The sequence below is a fragment of the Lissotriton helveticus genome, assembly GCF_964261635.1.
Source record: "Lissotriton helveticus chromosome 1_1 unlocalized genomic scaffold, aLisHel1.1 SUPER_1_unloc_17, whole genome shotgun sequence".
In the NCBI taxonomy this organism is placed as follows: Eukaryota; Metazoa; Chordata; class Amphibia; order Caudata; family Salamandridae; genus Lissotriton; species Lissotriton helveticus.
In genome coordinates, this window is record NW_027611656.1 from 3,985,985 (window position 1) to 4,013,086 (window position 27,102).

A 27,102-nucleotide genomic window follows, 5' to 3' on the forward strand; every position below is an offset into this window, starting at 1 on the left:
TTTTTAAAGCGGGTACTGGCTATCCCAAGAAGTTCCTCAAATAAATTTGCCCACGAGGAGATAGGTCTGAGTCATGTGAGTGATACCATTCATCTTTCCCCCCTATTATTATGGGGTAAAATATGGCTATCAGAGGATTTACAGCTGTCTAGAGACATCCTCCGGGATTGTTTAAAATTGATGAACATGAATAAGATCCCGTGGTTATGCTATGTTAATGTAACACTCCATAAAATAGGCCTGGGTGACATTTTTGATAACCCCGAAAATATTCGGGGAGATATTAAATCTGTTATCAAAACAAGTTATTGGAAATCCTCGCTTGTGCATTCCTTGGTTAGCACTCACGCTTTTAAGGTTACTTTACAGCATCAGTTTTATTTAACCTTTACAAATCATGTACAATGGCGATTCTATTTGACGAGGTTTAGGTTACACATTCTGCATTTTCTTTTTGCGGTTCCTAAACAGGGGAGTTGGTGTGAGAGACTGCCCCCCTGTCCCTGTAACAACAGAATAAGCCAAAGTACTATGCATCTTGTTCTCTTCTGCCCCCTATACAAGGATCCGAGAATTAGGTTTATTAAGCCGATCCTTAAGGAAAAGCAACCATGCCACTATAAAGAGGGTTATGACCATTTGCTATCTCTGTCCACATCTGATGTTTGCTGTGCAATGCTAAATTTTATACGTGTGTCACTTTCGATTAGGAAACGGTATGGTTAAATTTGTTCCCATGAACTTGTCTGTAGCCCATGTATATTGTTGTTTTTGACTTTGTTGTCTTAGATCTCAATGTAATATGGGTATTTGGAAATCATGATTACTTTAACCGAATATGATTGAAAAGTTATGGGCCAAAACTGTGATTATATTAACCAAATGTTTTCTACCACTAAAATAGTGGTATACCTTTTTAACTGTTTTTAAATGAAATTTAATTCATGTATTTAAAATGTAAATTTTGACTTTTATGGTTCTTGTTTGAATCAAATAAAGTTTTTGATGATGATGATGATGAAGTCTGGGCAGTGAGCTCTGCTCAGTTTGCGAAGTATGTAGTTTTCCACACTCTGCGGAGCAAGCAGAATTTCACAGAGCAGAGTTTTTTTCCTCGCTCGTTCTTGTTCCTCCACTCCAGGAGTCACAGTCCACACATTGAATATGCTTTGTTCCCCCTACTTCCAACCTTACATATACCCCCAATTACCTGCCCAACTCTCTCCCTGCTGATGCCAATGTGGTCCTCCGTCATCCCACAGACAATATTTTTGGCCCCTTTGAAAGTGCCCATACAATAAAAATGCTGCAGTTGTAAATACATATCAACTACCATTTGTTGTGTTTGAAACATTTTATTGACTAATAAAACCCAACATAAGCTGATTATTAAAGCAAAACAAAACATCAGTTGCCATACACATAAGAGAAATAAATTGTACATAAAAATCAACATACTGTAACACAGCAAAGTTATGTAGAGCACAATTCTTAATTTCGGGCAATCTTTAAAGTTCAAAAATAGAAACATTCATAAAGAACAGGAAAGGAAAGAAGGTTGGATACAGTGGTTTCATTAATGTAATGCTTCCTACAAATAGAAAAACAAATACTAATTATTTTCCTTAAGCAATAAAGTCCGTACATTAAAATTCTAAGAGAAAAATATTGAACAATGAACATTTCATGTGCAATTAGAATTCAATTTGAATGTTTTAACCTCCTCAGCATTATTTGACTCATGATTACAACCTAAATGCTTCCTGGAAAGGAACCGCCTCATGGGGTTCAAAATCACATCTTTTCCAACAATAGGATTCAAATGATAAACTTAAATTTCTATTCGATTTATTGATTTAGACCTTTTTGGAGATCAACAATTTTAAATATATACAAAATCCACACACTTTTGCAAAATTGTCACCTAAACTTGAATTCAATCCACTTTCTGATTAAACACTGCCCATTCCAGCAAGCATCACAGGACCACTTGTTGTTATCTTCCTAATTAGTGATAATGTTTCGGATGATTTTGAGGGAGGAGATTATCCCGTTCTGGCTAAAACTGTTTAATGGGATCTTAGAAGGTACATCTCCCCTGCCTGACTCTTGGAGTGATGCAGTTATTGCACTGATTTTGAAGCCAGGGGAGAACCCAACACAATGTCAGTCATACCGCCCAATTTCTTTGCTAAATGTTGACTATAAAGTATTTGCTAGAATTCTGAATGCCCGGTTTAGCAAAGTTGTTGGGCAAATAATTCACACGGATCAAAAGGGTTTCTTGCAAGGCCGGCAGATGTCTGATTTAATACATACCTTAATTGGGTCGATTGACTTTGCTTCGTCGCAGGGTCTCCGTCTATCAATCATTACTGTTGATGCAGCCAGGGCCTTTGACCGGGGGAACTGAAACCTTTTGAATAGGGTTCTTAAGGTTTTTGGTTTTGCTGATAGTTTTAGGGAAGTGTTGAAAGAAATATATAAATCCCCTCGGGCACAGATTCTGGTTAATGGCAATATTTTCCCGATAGTTAAGATAGGGTGTGGAACTAGGCAGGGCTGCCCGCTTTCCCCCATCTTATTTGATTTATATACAGAGCCGCTAGCTCAGAGCGTAAGGCTGAATCAGAAGATTGTCCCTTTTTAAATAAATGGGTTTGTACGAAACGAAAGTTAGCACTGTATGCTGACGACCTGATCCTTCTATCATCCAATGTCAGCACTACACTTTCAGAGCTTGGAGCTGTAACCCAAACTTTTGGAAGCCTGTCAGGTTATGAGATAAACAATGAGAAAACCGAGGTTATGGCCTGGAACATAACCGATCAGGAGGGGAATTTTGCTAAAGAACTTAGATATTTAGGAGTTATAATATCTCAGGACCCCGCCCTAATCCCCAAGATTAATCTAGATAGAGTTTCAAAAGAGGTCAATGTCCTACTAAAAAGATGGCAGAGCATCCCACTTTCCTTGTATGGGCGAGTTAATCTCATCAAGATGTGTGTCCTCCCAAAATACGCTTACCTTTTTAACAACGTTCCTTTAGAATTCGGAAAATCTGATATTCTTAAAATCCAGGGCAAGATATCTTCCTTTATTGGGGCAAGTAAAGCGATCCAGTTATCCTGGAAGAAATTAAGGCGCAAACTCCAGGGAGGGGGGTGGCCCTACCAGACTTCCAGCTGTACTGTTGGGCTTATCAACTAAAGAACTGTAGAATGCTATTCCTCTCTCCGGACAGTTCGCTGATAGGCAGCATGTTTAAAGCCATGTTAGTAGGGGAAGAGGAGTTAGGTTTCATGTACAAGTTCAACTCTCGTAAATTCTTTAAAAAAATGTGTTTAAAGACCCTGCGTTCGGCGGCTAGGTTGTGGTCGGACTGCCGAAATTGTTAGGACTATCCTATTATAGTGATTGGGCGCCAGTTTGGGATCCTCCTGGTACAGGGGAGTGTCTTTTGGACTCTCTTGTTTACCCACTAAAAGAGGCAGGAGTTGTATATTAGAGAGACATTGTACTGGGTGACAAATGCCATTCCTGGGAATACTGGAACCATATTACTAACTGTACTTTGTCCAGGTTCAAGTTTTATCAGCTCTCGTCCTGCTGTAAGAAGGAAAGCTGGCCACTTATAGAGGATAGCAGTATGGAAAGCGAACTACAGGATCTAGCTCCTAGGAAAAAAGAAGTGGCGCAATGGTATAACCATCTTTTGGCAGCTACAGACAGAAAGATGGATCAACCATATAGAATCCGGGAGAACTACTTGCCGAGCGAGGAGTTGGAAACTTTATGGAAAGTATCTCTAGATACTCTTTACCCCCTGATTAAATCTGCTGCACTGAGAAAAAAACACTTTTTTTACACTCCATAGAATCTATTGGTCTCCCCTTAAGTTATGCAAGATAAAGGGAGGTGGAGAAGTCAGCTGTATGAGATGCGGCCTTCAGAATTAGATGATGTCCATGTATTCGCGTCCTGTTTCAAGATACAAGAATTTTGGACAAATGTGGGTAAGACTATCTCTAGATCCCTGGGTCGCATCGTGGAGGTAAGCCCAACTCTTATACTATTTGGTTTTACTCCTGCACTGGGGGGAGCTTCAGACCCGATAGGGCCCCAACAAAAACTTGTGTTTTACTTAATTTTGCTGGCTAGGAGGGAGATTTGTAAAGCATGGCGCCAGACGACATTTCCGACTTGGACTGCTTGGTGGAGTTCTGTTAGAACCAATAGGATCAAGGCCACATTAATCTCCTCTATCCACAATGGATCTGATCTCTTCAGTTACTGCCGATAAGGTTGACTCTATACAGTAGTAGGGTCTGAACTCATGTTGAGCAGGATATTTTCAAAGAAGGTGGTGATTACCTGATTCATGTCCTTTTCTAAAATGTTAGCAGGAAGTGGAAGGACCAATCTGAGGGATCGAGGGAAAGAGTCTTTAGAAGGGGCAAAATCAATGCCTTTTTCCAAGCATCTGGAAACAAGCCAGACTTGAGCACCATTGTAATAACAAAGTGAGATGAGCAGAAAAGGTAGCTGAAACTAAATGGAGGGCAAGAATCTGCAGGGCTCCAAATTTCATGGTGTTGATAAAATTAGAGACTTTCTCTTCAGGAAGTGGGGTGAATGTACTCATTACCAGGAAATGGAAAGTTAGTTTATTCACCGTACGTTACCCCACTGTATCTGTCCCTGAAGATTATCTGGTTTTATCTTAAAATTCAGGAATATTTTTTTTACTTTGGAAAATAGAATTCGGTTAGTTCATCACAGCTTTTCGGCTGGGAGTTGCTAAGTTTTTATAACCAAAGGATGAAAGTGATTTAACTGTGTTGAACAGTAGGCTGTAACTCTTCCTCCAACATTGCTGTTGGTGCCTACATTTTCTTTGGCATTTCTTGAGATCATAGAAGTACCATGGCATGGAAGGCGCAGACAGATGGTTAGTCTTCAATCTAAAAGGCCCTACTTGACAAACTGTCTGGTAATGTGCAAGATGATTAGCCTTAAGTGGCTCAAGACTTTCACTGATCAGAAGTAGCTCTCACTTCAGAAAAGGTTGAAGACCCCTGTTGTAAACACTTAATATCCCCAAAATCAAATAATTGATGAATGCAAAACAGCAGGCAGGCCTTTTATTGGCCCATTGGCGAGCGCTGGCTCAATGCAAGGACGAGGTAGCATTCACTGGCATTTTTATGAAAAGTGCAGGCTTGTTACAAAACTGGCGATTTTTTTTGCACATCGCTATATCCAGGAGGGTCTGAATGACAATGCTCCCAAATATAATCATGCCGTGTGGGAAACAGTGGCCTAAACTCTGCCGACGAACACAAGCTATTCAGGATAGATGTGTTGCAGCTGAGTTTGTACTATGTTGTGACTTGGACACAGCCAATTGCTTTGGTCAGGCGATTGACAGGAGTGTGGAACTTCAGGGCATTGCCTGGATTAGATCTATATGCTTCTCTAAAGATACCCAAGCATCGTTAATGGACAAGCTATTCGATGGCTCTCACCTTTTAAGCAAGAAAGCGGACTAGGCTCCATACAGATTCCTTGGGTCTGTCTGCCTCCGCCACGCAATTTCATCACAAATCTCGTCCCCTTTTGGCTACAGTAGGGTTTTTCAACACTGCCAGCGCCAGACCCTGCTGCAAACCCAACAGGTCTCCCAGTTCTTTCATGGCCATTGCACACAAAGGCAATGTCCAGGACATCATGCCACTGCATGACCTGCCTCTACAACTGGTGCAGCTGCAAAACCTCTTAGTGTCCTGCCAGACACTGACTCACCCTATTATAGGCAGTATCCAACATATTCTCCAGTGAATTAGATTATGCCAGTGGCAGACCCATCTCCCTATTCCACCCAGACATAACAGTGGCGACGGATGTATCACTTCTGGGATGGGAAGGCCATTTGGCAGACATAGATTAAGGAACCCTCGTCAGCGGCAGAGATCCAACTCCACATCAAGCTGTTGGAGTGGCGAGCATTTCACTTGGCGGTGAAGGTCTTCCGGCCCACCATCACAGGAGGGCTGGTGCAGCTTCTCACAGACAAGACAGTCAATGACGATATCTCATTAGGAAGTGTCAAACTTGAACTTGTTTGACAGCGAGCCGAGGATTCACTGGCTGCAGTTGTTTGGTCCGAAGAACGGGCACTGGAACTGCTTAGTTGAATTTGACTTCCTCCCAGGTACGCTGCCCCGAGTTACAGAAGAATCCTTACTGGGTTGTATTGAATATAGTTGAGAAGCATTTTGGAGAGGCGGCGATCTACCGGCCTGATGAGACCATGGTAATTAACTGGAACGGTGAAAATATTGACTATACAGGGGCTATTTCATATAAATTATGTCTTCTAAGAACCGCCTTTGCTTAACTTGTATTGTACAAAAGTATTTACAGCCCTATTTCTGTGTGCAAAATGTGGATCGGATTGTTTCATCATCATATCACTTTCATCTTGAGCACTGCGCAGTCATCACTCAACGCTTTGTATATACCCTTGCTGCTGAGAACACAATTAGAATTTTTGGAAATGAAAAGGCCTCATCTGAATTCTAATCATGATAAAAATGGTGAATTAATATATGCCCAGGGCCTGCATATGTGATACAGACCTGTGAGTTAATGAACTCACAGACCCCTGTATTTGTTCACAGTGCGCATGGGAAGTGCTTCTATGCGTCTACGCTTGTCACTTCTGGAGCCGAATGACGTCGACACTGAGCTGCACAATGTCTCCTACTGCGTGTAGCAGGACTGCTTTAAAGTTTGCGGATCTAGTCTGGCATGTGGGGAATATTCACAAGGTAAGGAATCTGCAGGTAAAGGAGTATCCATCAGAAAGAGCGTTACCAAAGGCAAGTAACTGGTTTGTTATGTGTTCCTGCTGTTGTATATTATCTAATTCTGGGTGGTGAACTCCGCGGAGCTTGCAGAGTTCCTAAAAACTCCGCTCCGTGAAGCGTAGCAAGGTTTTTTTTTCAATGCTCATGCTCTTCAACGTCATGTGCTGGAGCGAGGAAAATCCAACACCTGATGAGATTTTTCCTTGCTCGAGCTCGCCAAGGTCTAGTTGGCGAGCAAAATCAACCTCCTGGCGAGATTTCTCAAAGTTGGTAGTCGGATTTCTCAATGCAAGTGGTCGCGGCAGGTCACAACCACTCGCATTGAGAAACCTTCCTTCGCATTGATAAAGCTGCCACTCGAGTAGAAGCAACTGCACCCTCTTGTGCTGCACATGGTGCCTTTGGCGATTATTTTTACAGGGCGGGACAAACACCCCTGGATCAAAATCACCAAGAAGGGCATGACCCTAACGCACTCCGCTGCTCGTGGAACTCCGAGTAGAGCGCCAGAGTTTTTTCGTCACTTCGCTGAGTTCTTCATTGAGGAACTCCACCTAAGCTTAATCTTATCATGAAAATATAGATATCAGTCATATGTTAAGAAACAAGGGTGTGTAGAAACATTTTGGGTGGAGTAAAATTTAAGATATTAATATTGTGATTTTTTGGGCAATTAGTTGATTTTTGCAAGAAATAACACTTCTCTGTGTAAAGTAAAGACCTTGAGAGTTATGTAACTTTCAGATACTCAAATTGTGGATTTTGTTGCAATTAAAAATGTTCAAGGCCTGAAATTTCTTTGGAGGTTGCATGTGGGCAGCCTAAATTATCCTGCAAGAGTTTCTTTATGAATCCTATTGCAACTACAATATGTGCTCTCTCATCTAAAGTCAGGTTGTTAGAAGCTTTTCTGCAACTCAAGATACGCCTTACTATTCACCTGGTGTGGATGCATTTGTCATGTTTAGTGAGATCTCCTTTCTGAGTAAAACGTTTCTGGCTTTCCCCTCCTGTATAAGGCTTTAGTCCAGTGTGAATTCTCTCATGTGAAGTGACATTGTATTCGTAATTAAACCTTATCTGACACTCAGAACACACATAAGGCTTTTTTCCCCTGTGTGAGTTCACTCATGTCAAGTGAGAAGTAATGTGTAACCAAACCTATGCTTGCATTTCGAGTACTCATAAGGTTTTTCCCCAGAGTGGGATCTCTCATGAAGCATAACACTGTCTTTCAGATTCAAGCTTTTAAGGCATTAGGATTTTCTCCAGTGTGGAGCTTCTCCTGGTGAGATAGCGCTTTTCTCTGCAGCTTTTCTGGCATTCAATGCACTCATAAGGTATTCATCAGTATGGAGTCACTTATAGTTAGTGAGGCTGTGCCTATCAAATAGGAATTTCTGGCTTTCACAGCATTGGTAATGTTTTTGCCCTGTGTGCGTCTGCTCATTGTAGAGTGGGATTGAGTTTAAAATTGATGCTTTTCTGGCATTCGGAGCACTAAATTATTCTGATAGTGTGGTTTCTTATGGCGCTTGTAACCATCTCTACCTCTGAATCTTTTCTGACATTTAGAGCACTGATAATTTTATTCACCAGTGTGGATTTTCACATGTACAGTGAGATTAGATTTTTGTCTGAAAGACTTTTGGCATTCAGAGCACTGATAAGGTTTTTCCCCAGTGTGGATTCTTATATGCTGAGCGAGAGTCTTTCTTTCACTGAAACATTTCTGGCATTCAGAGCACTCATAAGGTTTTTCCCCAGTGTGGATTCTTATATGGTTAGTGAGACTGCTTTTTTCACTGAAACATTTGTGGCATTCAGAGCACTGGTAAGGTATTTCCCCAGTGTGGGTTCTTATATGCTGAGTGAGATGTCTTTTTTCACTGAAACATTTTTGGCATTCGGAGCACTGATAAGGTTTTTCCCCAGTGTGGGCTCTTATATGGTGAGTGAGATTGATTTTTTTAATGAAACATTTGTGGCATTCAGAGCACTGATAAGGTTTTTCCCCAGTGTGGGTTCTTATATGCTGAGTGAGTTTTGTTTTTTCCCTGAAACATTTCTGGCATTCAGAGCACTGATAAGGTTTTTCCCCAGTGTGGGTCCTTGTATGTTTAGTGAGATTTGTTTTTTCACTGAAACATTTCTGGCATTCAGAGCACTGATAAGGTTTTTCCCCAGTGTGGAATCGCACATGTGCAGCTAGAAGTGATTTAACGTTGTAATCTTTTGGGCATTCAGAGCACTGATAAGGTTTTTCCCCAGTGTGGGTTCTTGTATGTATAGTAAGTCGTCTTTTATCAGTGAAATATTTCTGGCATTCAGAGCACTGGTAAGGTTTTTCCACAGAGTGGTTTAATACATGTCGAAAAAGACTTTGTTTGTTACAAAACCTTTTCTGGCAATCCGTGCACTGATAAGGTTTTTCCCCAGTGTGGGTTCTTGTATGTATAGTAAGTTGTCTTTTATCAGTGAAATATTTCTGGCATTCAGAGCACTGGTAAGGTTTTTCCACAGAGTGGTTTAATACATGTCGAAAAAGACTTTGTTTGTTACAAAACCTTTTCTGGCATTCAGAGCACAGATAAGGTTTTTCCCCAGTGTGGGTTCTTGTATGTATAGTAAGTCGTCTTTTATCAGTGAAATATTTCTGGCATTCAGAGCACTGGTAAGGTTTTTCCACAGAGTGGTTTAATACATGTCGAAAAAGACTTTGTTTGTTACAAAACCTTTTCTGGCATTCAGAGCACAGATAAGGTTTTTCCCCAGTGTGGGTCCTTGTATGTTTAGTAAGTCCTCTTTTGTCACTGAAATATTTCTGGCATTCAGAGCACTGGTAAGGTTTTTCCACAGAGTGGGTTAATACATGTCGAGAAAGACTTTGTTTGGTACAAAACCTTTTCTGGCATTCAGAGCACTGATAAGGTTTTTCCCCAGTGTGGATTCTCATATGCTCAGTGAGATAATATTTACTGCTGAAACTTTTCTGGCACACTGAGCACTGAGAGAGGTTTTTCCCAGGGTGCATTCTCTCAAATTCAGTGAGACGATATTTATGGCTGAATCTTTTTTGGCACAAGTAATTTTTTTCCGCAACTTGGGTTATTTTGCTTTGATTGAGGCAGGTTTGAACACTGAATTTGTTCTCACAGCCAGTGTTTTTATAAGGTGTATTCCTAGAGTTACATTTAGTTTTCTCTTGCTTAAATGCCACGGTAAGAGTGAACCCGATTTTAGAGTCGGGCTTGTTTAGATAATGTTCAGCATTTATCTCTAAAATAAATTGTGTGTAATCTTCTTAACACTTGAATTGAGCAAAATATGTCTGGATGCAGCCCTGTAACACCTGTTGAAATTGTTGTAGCAGACAATAGTCTTTAGGTAATAGCCTCTCTGGCAGCAACTTATTTTGTGACTGAAGTTTTTCTCACATCTATTTGTATAGGTTCTAAGCAATGCAGTGATAAGGTGTTAATCTGATATTTAATTATTAAACTGAGAAGTACCTTTTTGCACTGACGTAATGGCAGTAACTGAGGGAGTAAGAACGTGCACAGTACTATTGTGGCTCACCAGTCGCAGAACATCAGTTCCTTTTACCCTTTCTATGTCTGGTGTAAGGTTAAGGCTTGTAGTTCTGAAGACGAGGATTTATTTACATTACCGATAATGTTGAGGCGATTTACATAGAATTACAGAACAGTACACAATAAAAAGGAAACAATCTGAGATGGTCATGAACACAATAAAGTGGTGAATTTTTAAGGTTTTCGCCAGAATGAGCAGAGTGGGTCAAGGTGTTATATCCCGAGGCAGATAGTCTCAAACTTGTGTAACTGGTTAAAAACAGTTGTTGAACAAAGGTGATTTTCCAATCTTTTGGTTGTTAGCGTGTCAGGTTCTGAGTCTTCTTTCAGCGTCTTTTCTTCTATGGTTTGCAGAAGAAACCTTTTGTTTTATCTTTCTTTTATGCAGTGTGTGCTTCCACTCTGGAATTACATGATGCCTTAGATCACGCGTGATTTAGATGAACGTTATTCTGTCATGCTGAGGCAATTCGTCTTTCTGATAATATTCCAGATGAGGATGTTGTGATTGGTCTTTATGGCATTATGTCTTATGCTGTGTGGACAGATATGACTTTGCTCTGGGTTAATGAAATGCTAAATTAGAGACTTCAATTACAGGTATAGTACTTTCCTCGCCACACCTAGATTTTGGAAATTGTTTAAACTTGGAATGCTGGATGTCCTTCAGTTTTTCAAAATAATCCTTCTTATGGCACTGACTTCAGTTGCCTGGTGCTAAATCTTGCTTTCTTCGTCCGTAATTGCAATCACCTATAGTATTAAAATTAAATAGTTAATATATGTAAATTTCCCCAAAAATAATTTACAAGCCAAATCAATGCAGAATTGCAGAATTTTGAAAATGTTGAGCTGTTTTTCAGACAGAGCAGAGTGTAGAATGGTAGCCTGAGAGTACTTGGATGTAGGAGTGAGGATTTGTAGAATTTTCAACATTTCATTAAGCTCACAAAGGATACATGTACCCTATGGAGTTGCAACATAGAATCCCAATGACAGAAATTAAAGTCATATGGACTGGCACCAAACAGATATTTAAAAAAGAATACTATTAATTAATTTTTAATGTAGATTTCTAGGATGGGAAGTTCCCCTCCACAGACAACAGGCGTTTTCCCTGCCCTGAGTTTGCACCTACTTGTATCTGGTATCCTGACTTTTGGCCTCTGCCTCAAGCAAATTTATTGTGTGCTGCGAGGACTATGCCTAGACCTATCCCTCAACTATGTCCAGAGTATGAATCAAGGACAATGAAATTAAGGCGTACTTTCATGTGTTCATTTTATTCCACCTGATTATCAGTTGTTAGGCTTTTCTGCACCTGGATTTACCGGGTGCAGAAAAACAAGACACCATTTATTCCAGACTGAAAAGACGCACAAGACTCTGGGTGCAGCAGAAGCAGCCAAGACTCATGCTGTTTTTTTACTAACTGGAAGAAACACACAATTCTTCCCTCTGTTAGAAAATGCTTTCCTCTTCCCACCGGCTTCACCCATCTCCCCCCAACCAACCACATGCATATATCTACCACCTGCTTAAAACAAGTGGTAAATAGAAGCAGAAAAACACTATGAAATAGTGAATGGCATGTGGTTTGACAGGCAGAAGAATCTGTTCCTCGTGGCAACTCCCCAGTCCATGGCGTCAAACTTGTAACTGCACTTTACTGGGGTAAATCTACCACAAAACAATTACATGAGATTTTTCTGCCACCCCAGTACTGTGCAACTTCTAACAAGGGACTATGAGAGATCTTGGACCGGTCCTGTGACCTGGAGGGTCACACCAAGTGTGCCCTTATTTAAGGCAGAGAACTGTCATGGGTTTAACAGCTAGAGCGGTGGTGGCAATGCACCCTGTTGTAAGGATCAATAGCCTGATGAGATCTTTGCATCATGGTCAGTGGAGGGGCTTTCTACTGACACACCCATGTAATGCTCCATTTCTATACCTGTGCCCAGACTTTGCGCTAACATCAAGTGCATGTTTAGGGTGTTGGTGTGCCTAGCATAAATGCAATGTGAGAGTGCAACAGAGTAAACTGCATCTCCTGCCTGCCAGTTGTGTATACAAGTGGGACCACCTATCCCTCTTTTATACCCTAGTTCAAAGTCCTCTGGTACCAAGGAATAATGTGCTCTACATAGTACTCAGGTGCCTGCTGTGCCACCAGGGATGGTGGCACAGCAGGCACCTGACAGGCGCCTGACAGTTTATCTAAGTTGAAGGGACATCACCTGAAGGCTGAATTACTTAATGGAGAAGCTGTGTACCTGTCCTGAAGAGCCTAGAAGTCTGCCTATCCAGCAGGTGGACAAGGCTATCCTGGAAGAAGCAAGGTCCGACACATCCTCGTTATTTGTAGGGCGGGCCGGAAACCCATCCAGCAGGACCAGCTAGTCTGAGGGACACCCCCCCCCGCCCCGCCAAGACTCTCCCAACAGTTCAAGGCTGAGAATAAAACTCTACGACAACATGATTGTTGAGGCCCAGTCGGACGAGTGTGTGCTGCCAACAGGCCCGTTCAAGGTTGCATTTGCCAAAATCCTAACACAACAGGGTCTGAATCTATTGACTTCCTGGAGAGCCTGTGTTGGGCCTTTAGCTGCTGAATTTCTGTCTAATCTGAGGCCCATGAGGGACTACAACTACTCCAGTGTTGAACACCCTGTCTGAGCTTATGCCTGTGGTCCAGCCAGCCACAGTGTGGGCTCAATTGCTGATGGTTGGGCCTCCAGAGGGGGCTACACTTCAGACAGGCTAGGTGTGACTGCTACCTTGGGACGGCTGATCTTCAGGCAACTGCAAAGAAAAGACAGATTGGGTGCCCTACTGAATGCAGCCCTACATCCAGGACCAAAGCGCTCCACAAAAGCCTGCTGGTGGGTCACTGCTCTCTCGAGTGTTCGGGCGTGCCATTCAAGTGTCGGGAAACAGGAAAAGACCCATACAAGACTGACTCATCCTGTGAAAGGGTAAGACGCTTACAACAGAGCATATACGCATTGGGATGACTGGATTGACAGAACTGACCCTATATTATATTCATGATACTCCTAAATGCCCCTAGAGGGGAAGAGGGGATCAGAACCGGACGCACCTGTCTGCAGCACATGGTAGTCTGGCATGCCTGCACTATCTTTTCACCCAAACTGTCCATAAAGATGATTTTAGAGCCGCTACGCACATAACAGGGGGAATCTCAGACCATTCGCTAGTGGAGGTGCAACTCGATGGTCTTGGTGTGGACTTCATGCTACCCCCAAGGGTTGATCCATAATATTTAAAAGACAAAACGTTCCAAGCTCGTAAGTGAGATGGAGCAGACTTCTATTTTAAGGTGAACGGGCGGCCTGTTGAATCAGCTTGCGTGCTATAGGATGAATTCAAGCCAGTGATCCTTGAGGACACTGACAACAAGGGGACGGAAATACTGGGAGAGACTTCATGAAAGACCTGACCCTGCCAATGCTAACGAATGAGGACCGAGACGCACTAGACCACGAACTGACAGTAGACTAAATATATAAGACAATAAGAACCTTGCAAATAGGGCAAGCGATGGGGCCTAATGAGCTCCCCATAGAATTATATAAAAGCATGATGGATAAAATCAGGGAGTGCCTCCATAGGAGGTTTCAGACTGCCTGAAAATCAGAGGACCAAAGAACGTCTGAGGTGGTGATCATCCCAAAAAAGGACGAACCAGCAACTGAGTGTGGGTCTTATAGACCTATCTCCCTGCTTAATTTTGAGACTAAGGTCCTTGCGTAGGCCCTGGCGATCTGCCTGCAGACAATAATTGCAACAGTGGTTCATCCTGAGCAATCAGGATTTATGCCACACCAGGGAACGCGCTTATATCTCCGACACCTTGAAGGTATACCACATGCAACAGGGGATTCCTTTGCTGAACCAGTGGCGCTGCTGTCAAGCTCTTGTATGTGGCCCCTCTAGCGCGCATGCGTGCCAATAAAACAGTCTCCCGAGTCTTTGCCGTCCGACAGGGATGTTCTTTGTCTCCTATGCTCTTCACGCGTGCGTGGGTTCGCCAGGACCTCTCATATGGGGTATTCCAGTTGATCAGGAGTGGGATGAGAGAATCTCCCTCTACGCTGACGTTTTGCTGTAGGACACGTAATCAGCCTTCTCGGTGAACGAATCCTACACATTTTTCACATATTTAGAGATTATTCAGGATATAAGATCAACTGGAAGAAGTCCTTAACATTCCTGCTGGTGGCAGGGACCCTGCGGCTGCACTCTAGGTGCACAGTTCGGGTGACACTACATGGCTTTAAATATTTGGGCGTGTTTATTACAAGAGAGCCACAGGCAGAAACATACTTCCGAAATTAGACCAGCTTTGCTGGGATGCTCCACACTTGCGGGCACTCCCGCTTTCCTTACTGGGCCGGGTGGTCCTATTTAAAGTGATGACCCTCGAGGGTCTCCTGTACATTGTGAAAAAAACGTCCTTTAAGATCCCACCAAACATTTTCTTTCAAAGGGTAGACCGAGAACTTTGGCTCCTGTTGTGGGATGGTGGCACTTCGCGCTGAGTAAGGTGCAGAGGGGAGTTTATTAATGTGGACCGGCGGTCCGGAGCATTCGCAGGTATTACTGGGCCACGCAGCTGGTGGCAGTCAACAACTGGGTTTTTGCAGACCGTGAGGATCCTGCTTAGCTTAGAGCAGCCGGGCGATGTGTGGAGGGGATAGGCGTATGTGTCCTTCACAATCCTACAACAAAGGTATATTAGGTGACTAAAGACGGTTCTGACATTTGCAGGTGGCCACGCTCTGCAAGGTCACATATGGGAAGGGGGGAATTTGCCTGATGCATCCCTACTGGAGGACCAGCTGCTAACTAATCCACTGACCGAAAAAGCAATCTCAACCATCTATAGCAGTGTTTCCCAAACTGTGGTCCGCGGACCCCTAGGGGTCCGTGACACATTCCCAGGGGGTCCGCAGACAGCCGTTTTAAAAGCACTGCAAATGTTCCAAGCATAATTAAGTTTTCGAGCAACAATAAAAGTGTCAAGACCAAGATAACACCAGTGATTAATGTTCCTGCTGGAGAGAGATGAGTTTTGTCCAGTGGCAGCTTGACTTATTTAATGTAGCACAGAGGGTTAATATGCCTCTTGCAAAGAAAGTGTGCCTATATTTATTTTTTTAACTGTGTTTGATCAGCATAGGTCAATGGGTTACTGCTTTTGTCACAGAGATTCTTTAGTTACTGTGCAGTTTATAAGTGACAATTGTGATCTAGCACAGAGACGTATAAAGCGGCATCAAAAAGATGTTTGCAAACTGCATGGTACAAGATAGTAACTTAAGTTTCTTCCCAGTCTTTCATTATCCTGATGCTGCTAAAAAGGTTTATTTGAATGAAAATAAAGTTTCATTGTTAAAGTCAATGCTAAGCACTGTGTTATGCCTACCAGTATGAATGATGTGAATCCTACAACTAGTGGTCACCTTTGCCTTATGTTATTACATGTATGATTCATTGTCTCTATGGGGCAGATTTACAAGGAAAGTGACTCAGTGAGTGCTGCAAGCCATTTGGTTGTGCTGCACTTAGTCACTTTCAAAGCACAGGATACGACACATTTACCATAGTATGTTGCATCTCAGTGCTCTCCCTGCGCTGGTGCACAAACTGCTGCCATGCGCCGGCACAGGCACCCTTGTACCATGGTGCAAGGATGCCTGCGTTGTGGGGAGATTGTTTATGTTCAGGTAGGATTCCCTTTCTGCACATAAACAATCACTAGAGGGGATTTCATAGTCCTAAACAAAGAGGAGAAATTAATACATTTCTTCTTGTTGCACCTCCCTACGCCTCCCTTGGGGAGGTGTAGCATTCGGACGCATTTCAAGATTCATGATTTCTCGTAAATCTGGAAATGTGTCTGGCTTCATGGGTGTTGTTTGGCCACTACAGGTGTGGCAGGGTATGCTCAGACATGAGTCCCTTGCTCACTGCATCACTAGGATTCAAGCAAGCCAGGCCGACGACGGCTGAAATGCCATAAACCGGTCCCCGGAAGCTTGTCTCCTTACCAGTGGAAGAATTGGCTTGGTAGTTTGGTCTGCCCTGTTCCCATGAGGCATGGGGTCAGACTAATTTGCATATAGCCAGGTTCTGAACTGGGGTGATGCAGTGAGCTAAAAAACGGTGATGGATCAAGCCCTGATCTATTGACTGGGTATGAGTGTCTAGATTAATTCAGACATTCTATCCATCACCACCCCCTTTTCTGAATGGGAACACTCACAGCAAAACCCATGAAACGCACCTTTCACGCAAAGTCCTGTGTGCAAAGGCGCCATATTTATAAGAACAGGAATAGTCACACAGGGTGGCTTTTCCTGTTCTTATAAATATGGGGTACTAAAATGCGCAGCCGGAGCGTCACTTTTTGTGACGCACAGGTTGCGTAAGGGTCTTGTAAATCTGCCCTATATGTGTGTGTGTTGTAAAGTGCTCTGACATCCTACAATGGTATGAGAGATGCTATAAAACAAATGAAATACATGTGACAGAGGGACTATGGAGAGACAAGAGGCACTGTTGGAGTGTGATAAAAAGGGAATCACTGAAGAACCCAAACAAAGATTATCGTATCCTAGTGCATAGTAAAGTCATCATTTACAATTCTTTTCAAGCTAATACAATTCAATATATAATGATAAATGTGTTGTAGAATGCACTATTGTTTCCTAAGTTGTCTTGGTGGGAGAACCTCCCAAAGTCCCCTTTGTAGTGGTTTGACTCACTCACTGCACTTGGTGTGCACCCTGTGGGGACTGGTCTGAAAACATTTGCCAGGGCTGCTTTGAGTTTCCAGACTGGCCCTGGCAGGATCAGGAGCCTCGTACTGTGAAATAAAACCAACCATTTAAAAGTTAGTCATGGAGATGCAGCACCAACCTTCCCAATAAAGGTTTTTGTTTTTTGCAGATTCTTTCAATATAAAATACTAAAATTCAGGTAATTCGACTATTTGTTTTGTGTTCACACCTGTACTTATTTTTTTCGGATTGCTGTTTAAAATTTAAATTATACAGATTGCTTGGGGGTCCCCGGCTTCCAGTGCTGACTCAATGGGGGTCCTCAGGAGCCAAAACTTTGGGAACCACTGATCTATAGGAAGTTGATCTACAATTCTCTGGTGGCCATTCACCAACTTTTGTGTTTTTCAAAAACAAGCTTCCAAAGCTGAAGTTGGTTTTTAAAAACCAATAACTTATCACCCTCACACCCTTGGAACTTTCTTCCTGATTAATTTTCTCCCAGGAAGTGGGATTCATTTAAAAACAAATTCTCATCACGACTGCCAGGTATTCCCTGGTGGTCCTGAATAAGAGAAAAATACATCAGACTGCTTGATCTAGAGAGGAAGGGCCGTCCGATGTATTTACATCAATGCCACTCAAGTAAGGCTGGACACATGACAATCCAGCTGACTTGCATTAGGTCAAGCAGACCATCCGTTTGTTGGACAGGGTACTCCACCACGCTTGTGAAGGCGTAACCTGCTCACCAAACTCTAAATCAAGACCTTCATCTTGTCTGTGCTATTCATGTATCTCTAGGTCTGCTTCATTATGTCCATCAGTCTTTGTATTATTTACCTGTTATTGAGGCTTGTGTGTTTAGTACAGTGTAATCTTACGGTGTGTGTGGGTTTATTTGAACCCTGCGGTTTCATCTGCACTTGTTGTTTATGCGGTGTAATCACACCCTTGTAATTATAAAAAGTATGTTACAGGCGGCCAGGTGTCTCTTGCCCGTGACTTCTGAGGAAGTAATGGTGCACAGTTAACAGCAGCATCTTTGCAAAGTGTCAAGAGCCTGATTTAGAGTTCGCTGGCCGGGTTACTCAGACACAAACTTGACGGATATCCTGGCCGCCTGTTCTGCTCGATTTCTGGGCTCTATTTATGAGTGATGGTGACTTTAAGCTTGCTAACATCCTGAATCTCTATTCTTGCCTTGGGTTGGTCCTTTTTAGGCCTTTTTGCCATACTTAGATCCCTTATTCTTGACTCTAATCCATCTATTGCCTATTGGCTTTGACATAATTGTATGATTCTACCTATAGTAGAGGGTGGATCCTGTTGTCTTGACTTCATATTACATATTGGTATGGTTTGTGTAGGTACCCTGATAGAGCTAAGTGTTATTTCATCCTTCTCAGGCCTGCAAGGCCCAGAACTAGAGAGACTCCATTTTGCTTTCTGTCCCTGCAGAGCTGAGATGCTTGCAGGGTAAAGGTGATGTTTTAGTTATGAGGTGTTGTTCGCCCTAAGCGAACTGGAGAGAACTGGCCAAAGCTGAATCTATAGATGTTATCAAGTTAAAGTCAAGGGTGGAATGTTCTGCTCGATTTCTGGGCTCTATTTATGAGTGATGGTGACTTTAAGCTTGCTAACATCCTGAATCTCTATTCTTGCCTTGTGTTGGTCCTTTTAAGGCCTTTTTACCATACCTAGAAGCATAAACTAGAGGATAGCTGCTTAATATGATGATAGATCCCTGATTATTGACTCTAATCCATCTATTGCCTATTGGCTTTGACATAATTATGTGTCCTTTCATGATTCTACCTATAGTAGAGGGTGGATCCTGTTGTCTTGACTTCATATTACATATTGGTATGGTTTGTGTAGGTACTCTGATAGAGCTAAGTGTTATTTCATCCTTCTCAGGCCTGCAAGGCCCAGAATTAGAGAGACTCCATTTTGCTTTCTATCCCTGCAGAGCTGAGATGCTTGCAGGGTAAAGGTAATGTTTTAGTTATGAGGTGTTGTCTGCTCTTTGCAAACCAGAGAGAACCGGCCAGAGCTGAATCTAATCAAGAAGTGTCCCTGGGCTCAAGTCTCTAGACGAAACAAGCAGCTGATCACTGTGAGAGCGTCTAGCGCAAGGAGCCTGGTGCATGAAACTGATGGGAGGAGGCTATTGACTGGAACTTTCCACTAGAGGAGAGCATTCCATATTAGCGAGGTACAGAAGAGGCGGAGTGTCAGTTGGTGTTTTGGACTGTCCAAGTCAGTTGCAGTGGATTCTGCGAATGGAGAGAGAGAGAAGGCAGATGATTGCTGAGGTTGGAGAAAGCAGTCAGATGAATATGAGAACAAAGTTGGAACTATCAGCTGGAGCTGCCAGTGTATTCGGATGCCTCATGCAGGAGTGGAAGTTGCCAGCTGGGGCAGCTGAGCCAGAGGAGTGAAGCTGTGGTGACGGAGGGAGAGAGAGAGAGAGCCCTGATTCCACCAGAGAGAGAGAGAGAGAGAGAGTCCTCCTAATAGGGTGAGGTGTTCTAAACTAGTTTGCTTTACACTTACATTAATCCTTGCTTTTATTTCCTAGGTTAGATTCCCTACTGTAATGTTTCATTGCATGGTTAATCCTTTTCCTTTCAGCAGTGTGCAGTCTATTTACAGTTTCTGTTAGGTAGATGTGGATGTGGTCTTTACAGAGACCCTGTAGATCTGTGTATGTGTCTATTATGTGTTATTAATGTTGTTTGTTAAATAAAGACCCCATTGTGTAATTGTTGTTATTAGTGAGGCTGACCTTTCTTCTAGTCAGGTGCAGGTGAACGGATGCATCTCCCGTACATGTGGGTCTGAGCAAGGGGGGTAGAGGAAAGCCCATACTTAGTAATAACCTTTGCATAGTGTGCTCCTTATTCTTGCATGAAGAGATAACCTCTTCTTCTAGTCAGCTGCCAGGTGAACAGATGATAACCCTGATCAGGTAAGCGGTAACTGAATAAGGAAGAGAGGGGCTCTTGAACTGGAGGATAGGTGGTACATCACCTAATTTGGCAACCATTGTGTGATCCCCAAAACAACGTAGTACTATACCCCTGATGAATAGTGAGATCAATCCCTTTATGTAATGGTAATCATAGGATAAGCTGCCGGTTGGGTAGGTGACTGGGTTCAACTGGAACCGTGAGTCATTGTGTTACTGCTGCCGGTTGGGTAGGTGACTGGGTTCGACTGGAACCGTGAGTCATTGTGTTACTGCTGCCGATTGGGTAGGTGACTAGGTTCGACTGGAACCGTGAGTCATTGTGTTACTGCTGCCGATTGGGTAGGTGACTGGGTTCGACTGGAGCCGCGAGGTCATTGATTGCTACTGCTGCCGATTGGGTAGGTGACTGGGTTCGACTGGAGCCGCGAGGTCATTGATTGCTACTGCTGCCGATTGGGTAGGTGACTGGGTTCGACTGGAGCCGCGAGGTCATTGATATTGCTACTGCTGCCGATTGGGTAGGTGACTGGGTTCGACTGGAGCCGCGAGGTCATTGATTGCTGATATTATAGGAGGTACATGGTATGTATCTTAGGAATTCCCTGTCCTTAGGTGGTAGATATATATGTTGAAAACCTTGTAAATAGGCCCTAGGGAGGGGAGAGAGTAACGTTCTGGCTGGGTTGGTGAGGCTCTGAGGAGCAGGTTCTATCTGGTCCGAAAACCCAAGCAGAACACCGCCGTATTACAAGCGGCACTAAATATAATATATGGGAGCCTCATTTCTTTCTTTCGCACTTTCTATTTCCCTTGTTTTTATTATCTTTACTAGCTGAACCCGGCCACGCATTGCTGTGGCTCAGTCTGGTTAAATGGAAAAGAAAGAAAAGAGCAAGCGCACGTTTCTAATATGTTTAATTTCACAATGCTTGTGGGTATACAATATTTTTTGTTGTTCCATTGTCTGTGCAGATGTAGAGATTGTCTGGTTTGCCGACTCTAGAACACGCAATAATTGTCCCTGTGAGAAGCAATCCGTGTCCAGATCTAAACCGCACAATTCTAAAGGCCCTGAGCTTTTTTTTTTTTTTTTAAACAAAATTGTATTGAAAACCACAGTTTGTAGTACATGTATCATAGCAAGTACTCATGTTTTTTTTGTTTTTGCTGCTTGCTATCCTGTTTTTACCGATATCAATTTGATACATATTTAAATCACATCACATCAGTTAATAGAACAGAAACAATCAGTACAGATGGTAGCTTTTGGACGCATCCTTAAAATATAACATGTAACAGAACCGCAGGTCGCGGTTGCATCGTGTTCTTTTAAATTATGTTGCAAACTGAACCATCTCCTCCCCCCTTCCTCCACCCACCAACTGTCCATCCTAATACATGTAGACTATTGTGTCTATGCGTCCCTTGTAGTTGTTGCGCATCAACCAAATCGATAGGGTCTGTTCTGGCTTTCGATTAAAAACACGTGTGTATGCGACATGCGCGTTTCCGAATCCAACGTTGTGTATATAACAACACGCGCGTATTCGAATCCAACGTCGTGTAAAAATTTTAAAGCAATCAGTGAAGAACTTTTGGAGATTTAAGATTTTGAACAAACAAACACTCTACATTTTTATTTGTCTGTTCGGGTTTTCGATTAAAAACACGCATGTATTCGACATGAGCGTTTTCGAATCCAACGTTGTGTCAAAATTTCAAAGCAATCAGTGGAGTACTTTCGGAGATTAGAGATTTTGAACAAAAAACAGTTACATTTTTATTCATATAGATAGATTTTGCTTTTTTTGTCCTCTCATTTCTTTTTCTGTTTCTCTCTATTCCTGGCATACCTTTCATTCATTTCTTAATTTAAGAATGATTAGCCTCCTAAAGCATTTTATTCATTAATTTGCATTTATTCTTTCCTGTCATGGGGATGACTGCATAGATATCCTTACAAGTAGGATCTTTTGAATTCTGCATGAACCTGTTTACTAATGGTCCTAGTTGAAGTTGTCATTTAGAAGTTAAATATATGTTTCTTATGTGAAGTAGGGAGGGTATGTGTGAGAATGTGTGTGTGAGAGAGCGAGTGTGTGTGTGTGTGTGTGTGTCTATGTTATGTTATGTTATGTTATTTGTACTTGTAAAGCGCACTGCTACCCTAGGGTGTCCTGGCGCCGAGTACTGGTGACCTGGGGAGCATCAGCTGTTTAGTGGGAGAAGAATCATGTTTTCAAACCCTTGCGAAAAGAAAAATGCTTTGGCGCATTTCTGAGATGAAACGGAAGTTCATTCAATGCTTTGGAGGCGCAGTGGGGAAAACCTCTGCCTCTCCAGTTAGTTTTCTTAAAGGTGGAGGTTTGGACTAATTTGGATCCGGAGGAACGCAGGAACATACCATGTAAGTCTGGTTTTAAGAAACTCCGGACCAATCTCATTAACCGCCTTAAAGAAGACACAAAATTCCTTGAAGCGTGATCTAAGTGGAACTGGGAGCCAATGCAGTTTCTTAAGTTCTCCTTTGACCGAAGCAAACCTACGGGTTCCCGTCAGCATTCTCGCTGCCGCGTTCTGGACCAGTCCAGACGGGACATAATGAGTGCAGTGACAACCGTCCTTAGGTTGTCTGCCGATAGGAAGAAATTGATTTTTTTGCTGAAGTTACCCGATTAACTTGGTCCCCCATGGTGAGTTTGTTATCCACCATGACTCCCAAATTTTTAGCTTTCCTAGAGAGTGTAGGGCACGATCCCAGATCCTCCGTCCACCAGTCCGGGATCCAGACCCAGGGATTATTGCCAAATTTTAACACCTCAATTTTAGCTGAGTTGAGTTTTAAACAGTTGGACGACATCCAGGTGGAAATAGAGCTCATGCAATTATAGAACCTCTCCCCCGCCTCCCTCTCCGCTCCCTCCGTCACCGATACCACAATTTGTGTGCCATCAGCGTAGGAGGTGAGCAGGAAACCAAACGACTGGATGACACTGGCCAGGGGTACCACATAGATGTTTAAAAGCGTAGGGCTCAACGCCGAGCCCTGTGGCACCCTGCCGAGCCCTGTTGCCATCTAAATCTACCGTCTGAGCTCTGTCAGACAGGAAGGAATGTAGCAGTTTCCATGCTGAGCCCTTCACACCAATATCAGAGAGCCTGTTCAGCAGGACCTTATGGTGGACCCTATCAAAGGCCGCGGATAGGCCCAGGAGGATTAAGATGGCATTACCTCCCCTATCCACGGCTTCTCTGATTTCCTCGGTTGATTTTATTAAAGCCAGTTCCGTACTGTGAAAAGCTCTAAACCCATATTGCGATGGGTCCAAGGAGTTATTGGCAGAGATAAAGTTGCTGATTTGGCTATTTATTTCTTTTTCCAGTAATTTGGCAGGTAGTAAAAGCATAGAGATAGGACGATAATTAGTCAGGTCCTTGGGGTCAAGAGATTACTTCTTTATAAGAGGAAGCACAGAGCCTTTTTCCAATTGTTGGGAAAATTCCGGACCGTAAAACTGGATTAAGCAGGGGTGTGAGAGCCGTTCCAATAGTTTCCGGAATTTGCTTAGCAATTCCAGCAGGACACGGATCACTAGGGGCACCCGATTTTATCGTAGACAACAATTTGACCAAATCTGCTTTCTCAATCGGGGTGAAATGCTCCAGTAGTTCTGCCGGGGCACCTAAGCTTCATGATTCTGTTAGAATGAAATCAGTCTGAGTATCATTGATTAGACCATCGAGTGAGGTAATAATTGTTTCTACTTTAGTTTTAAAAAAGCCAGCTATTTTATTACAAAATTCTGCATCCCCCTGTTTCTTTGGAGTGGCAGGGTTCGCTAGTTTAGAAATCCCATTCCACTTTTAAAAAAGCCTTCCTTGGAGTCATCGGACCCGAGTAACTTTCGTCTAATTTCCCAGCTTCCTTTTCTGGCTAAGGTTACTGAGGCATATGTGAACTCAGTCCTGGCAGAATCTGTCGAGCATTTCAAGTGTTGGCACCACCGTTTCATTATCACACACATGCTATTAAACATGGGGTTCCTCAGGGCTCTATATTGAGCCCTGCACTTTTTAACATCTTTGTACAGCCCCTAGCCCTGCTGGCAAAAAGCAGAGGTTGTCATTTGTTTCATACGCCGATGACACCCAGCTAGTCATCACTTTTTAGAGGAACTGCCAAGACAATCTCATCACATTGAAAGAGGATTTGGTAGCTATCCCTGACTGGATGGCAGCTAATTGTTTACAGCTGAATGCTGCCAAGTTAGAAATTCTAGTGCTGGGGAGAGACAGCTCCCTCTGGTCAGAACAGTGGTGGCCTGTCAAACTTAAACCCGCACCCCAGCAAAGAAGGCTGTAAAAAATGTGGGCTTTTGGATCGATAGCGAACTTTCATTTGATGTGCAATCCAAGGCCCTGGCTGGATCCTGATTTGGTCTCCTAAGAGGGTTGAGGCCCCTACTTGACTATTTTGCACCAAACGTTCATCAAACCATCCTTCAGGCTACAATTTTGTCAAGGCTGGACTATGGGAACTCCTAATATTTAGGCGTCAACAAGTCCTGTATTGTCCGCCTGCAGAGAATCCAGAACCCAGCAGCTCGCGCCCTGCTAGCTTTGCCCAGATCTTGCTCAGTCTCGCACCTTCTGCCTAAATTGCACTGGCTACCGATAGCGAAAAGAATCCAGTTTAAGTCTTTGTGTGGCCCATAAAATATTGAGCTACCAAGAACCGCAGATTATGGCGGATCTGCTGGCCCATTATGTACCGAATCGCCTTTTGCGTTCGGCTAATGCGGGCTTGGCTTGCACTTCCCGTTTTCTCAGAGCTAGAGCGGGCGGTCGATCATTTAAAGTTCAGGCGGCACGCCTCTGGAACTTCTCTTCCTACATCTATCAGAGGACTCCAGAACCATCTGGCCTTTCGTAAAGCGTTAAAGACCTGGCTCTTTCCAGCTTAGGCTCTTCTTTTTCCTTTGAAGTGTTTCAGCCATGGCTTAGTTAGCGCTGGGACACCCCGTCACTGGGGCAGCTATGCGCTTTATAAAACTTAAAAAATTAAAAATAGTTCTAAACAATTCTTTGGAGTTGGATTTGGCCATGGTACTTTGTAACGAGAAGTACTCTTTTAACTGGAAATACAAGTTTTGTAATTCTCCTTCTCTGCTTTGTCATAAAATTTCTGCCAATTCATCTCTGCATGTTTACAAACTAATTTCTTGGCCCTGAGCTTATCCGAATACCAGGGAGCGGTTGGAGAGGCCCGTTTGGGAGTCCATTTTTTGTGAGAAACAAGCTGATCACAGGCATCCAAAAGCCAATTATTATAAATGGTCGCGGCCTCCTCCACATCCAGCGGGAGCTGGTACATTGAGTTTTCCAAGACATTTCCCAGTCCCTCCACATCCAGCTTGTCTGAGTGTGAGTCTCAATATAGTATACCATAGTGTGCAGGGAGTCCAGTGGATCCCCAGAGATTTTCCAGAGGCTAAAGTAGATAATACTAATGCTCTTTTGTGGTAGTGTGGGGGAGCAGTTAGATGTATCCGAGGGTAGTGTTAAGCATTTGTTGTACACACAGTGGCAATAAATGACACACATTGTTATACACACAGTGGCAATAAATGACACACTGTTGTACACACAGTGGTAATAAATGACACACACTCAATGAATAAATCTGAGACCAATTTATAAAATGATACTTGGTTAGATTTATTTTGCAGAACCACAGAATTTCATCTTGAATAAATATGTTTTGCAATAGAAATACTGTTCAATATAAAAAAGTGGATAATTAGTGCAATTTTCAGACTTTGCAATGGTAACCTATGGGGTGAAGAAAACATTCAACATACGTATAGGCAATACTTACAAGACCATTCTTCGGAAGTTAAGGTTAGTATTGGACAAGGTTCAGTTCAGAACCAACAGTGCACCACCAGCGGCACGTGGGCGCCCGGGTGCAGGTGCAAGTTCAAGTTTGGAAACCCAATACAAATTAAGGGGGACTAGAGCAATCGGACAGAGGCTGCTTACAGGTAAGTAACTAGGTGGTCAGGAACTGAAGTTCATGGACTGGGGATGCCACCTAAAAACTAGATTTAAGGGCGTTACCATGGAGTGACAGGTAGTGTCCAATGGGCCCTTTGCCTGGGGTGTCTACGCCCTCTAACATGCCCACCTTCCACGAGAGGACACAGTCCTAGCCCTAACTGAATAAGTCCCATCATCTTCAAGATGGTGGGCACTGAAAAGTGTACTTGACCTAGCCTCCAGCACCCGAGAGGTGGAGTTGGTAGAGGGGGGCACATCTCCTCTTCCATCAAGGGTTTCCCACCTGTCCTGCCGCCAAAAAGGGGGTGAGGACAGGATGGAGGCCAGCTCCTTCGAACAGGAGAGGCTAAGGTCGCATTACAAAGGAGTCAAGACCTCTGACGCTCCCCACCACGAATGGCTCTTCCTGTCCAGGGGGGGGTCTGAACACCTCCACCCAGGAAAGGCATTGTTCTCAGCCTCAGAGTGCGCAGGCACTCTCCCCATGAGGTCAGAACACACTCTGGTGGTAGCAGGCTGGCTCAGGCCAGTCAATGACCACACTAAGGATTGGTAGGTTTCAGGGGACCCTGTGTGCAATTTTTTAATAAAATCGACACTGGAATCAGTGCAAGTTTATTATGTTGAGATGCTTGGTGCCAAACATCACATATATCAGTGAAGCCATCATGGAGCTGGCAAACTCATAATGACGAGTGTCCAGCCTATGTAGGTACTATGACTTCCCTGGTCACTTACAATATACAGGAATCGACTAGGATATTGCAGGGGCATTTCATGCAGATATGCCC

General features: G+C 43.2%; 1 protein-coding gene, 1 long non-coding RNA gene and 1 pseudogene across 3 annotated transcripts in view; 1 reads left to right on the forward strand and 2 right to left on the reverse strand.

Annotated features, from left to right (window-relative positions):
* The window catches only part of LOC144805649 (uncharacterized), a 749,755-nt gene that overhangs the window by 537,264 nt on the left and 185,389 nt on the right, over positions 1 to 27,102 (forward strand). The window lies entirely within an intron of this gene.
* LOC144805641 (uncharacterized) lies at positions 7,646 to 9,228 on the reverse strand (annotated as a pseudogene).
* LOC144805655 (uncharacterized) overlaps positions 10,657 to 27,102 on the reverse strand; it is a 38,960-nt gene continuing 22,514 nt past the window's right edge. Inside the window, exon 3 of the long non-coding RNA XR_013605569.1 lies at positions 10,657 to 11,218. This is a non-coding gene — a long non-coding RNA (uncharacterized LOC144805655). The remainder of the gene's footprint in view (positions 11,219 to 27,102) is intronic.